Below are 1814 nucleotides of genomic sequence, written 5' to 3' on the forward strand. Positions count from 1 at the left end.
CACTCCAGGACTAGTTCTGGACTTTGCACATCACAACCGCCTCTGTTGTACATGTGAGATGCTTCAAGGGCACAGTCTTCCCTCTTAAGGGGGACGAGCTGTGCCTGTGTGACAGCTGGAGAAGTAGTTGCCCAGGTTGGTTAATTAACTTTCCCAGGATGGCACAGAGAGACTATAACCAATATAATTCCTGGTTATACTTTGAATCCCTGTCTGTGACTTTTCTAATTATGAGCTGCCCTGACTAGAAAGCTGAGAAAAATTTGGCCCTTGCTCATCAGAGACTATGAATTGGAGGAGAAAGAGAGCTGTGATGTGGTCAGGCGGCTGGTTAAGATTACCCACAGGAGCAGATCGGGCAGTGGGCTCCGGCTGAGGAGCTCCAGGCGGCGGCAAGGCTGTGCGTCCCACCCGGCGCAGGGCTGCCCTCAGCCCTCCAGCCTAGCAGAAGGCATGGGGAACCAGCAGCTGGCTATGCTCTTCGGCCCTCGCCAAGACTCTGCAGGTGGCCCAAGGCCAAGGTCACAGCACTCTGCTCCCCAGTGTCTCCAGGCAATCCAGGCCTGGCCAGGGGGGAGATGAAGCCCCCCGTCCCTCCCCCAGCAGCTCCCAGGGAGTGACGACTCACTGTGTGGCTTCCAGCAAGTCCCACTCCTGGTCTGGAGAAGGGCCTGGGAAGTGGCTGAGATTTCTCACTCGCTCACCCATGTGGTAGCGCAGGTGGTCGCGGGGATTAGTTGGCATGTGATGCCACCAGATGGCACCAGATGCCAGCCCCTGCCAAGTTGGTTCCTTATTGAAAAGGGGTGGTTTCGGGAATGAGCGTGAGCTGGGCGTGTGTGTGTGTGTGTGTGTGTGTGTGTGTGTGTGTGTGTGTGTGTTTGCAGGGAGCACCAGAGAGCTAACAACACCCTACATCTGCCGGCGTCACCCTACCTGGCGGAGTTCATCTCCAGCTCGGCGCTAGCCACGCTGGCCTCCTACCCTGCCTCCAGCGCTCCCTGCAAGATCTGGCCTCAGGGCCTTTGTGTGTGCTGTCCCTTCAGCTTGGGACGCTCACCCCTTACACATCCGCCGGGACCTCCCACATTCCCTCGCAGTGAGGCCTTTCCTAGCCATCCCATATAAAAAAACTACCTCCAAACCCATCCCATGCTTTATTTTTAATAGAAACACTGTGGTAAAATATGCATAACAAAATTTTACTGCTTTAACCACCTTTCGGTTTAAAGTCCTGTGGCATTAAGTACATTCATGCTGTTGTACAACCCTGTCCACCATCCATCCCCAGGGCTTTTTCCGTCTTCCCAAACTGAAATCATGGATCCACTGAATGATGGATCCCTCTTCTCCCCTCGCCCGGCCCTGGCAGCCAGCGTTCTTTTTTCTCTCTGTGTGAATCTGACTGCTCTAGCTTTCTCATTAAAGTCATACAGTATGTGTCCTTTCGGGACTGGTTTATGTCACTTAGCATAACGTCTTCAAGCTCCATCCATGTTGTAGCCTGTGACGATTTGCTTCCTTTTCAAGGCTGTATAATATTCCCCCCCCTCCCTCCTATTTTGATTATTCATTCGTCTGTTGGTAGATTCTTGGGTTGCTCCCACTCCTGTGAGGAGGAAAGCTGGTATGAATGTGGGTGCTCTTTTCAAACATACTTTACTTCTCTGACAGCTCTGATCACCATCCAGCTACCCACCCTCTTGCCTCCAGCTAGACAGACGAATGGTTGCCGCTTGGTAGACAAGATAACCCAAGGATTATGGTTGTGGTGCCTTAAAGGACACGGGCCACTTATAGTCGCTCGCCTGGCC

Source organism: Vulpes vulpes, chromosome 1, assembly GCF_048418805.1.
Source record: "Vulpes vulpes isolate BD-2025 chromosome 1, VulVul3, whole genome shotgun sequence".
In the NCBI taxonomy this organism is placed as follows: Eukaryota; Metazoa; Chordata; class Mammalia; order Carnivora; family Canidae; genus Vulpes; species Vulpes vulpes.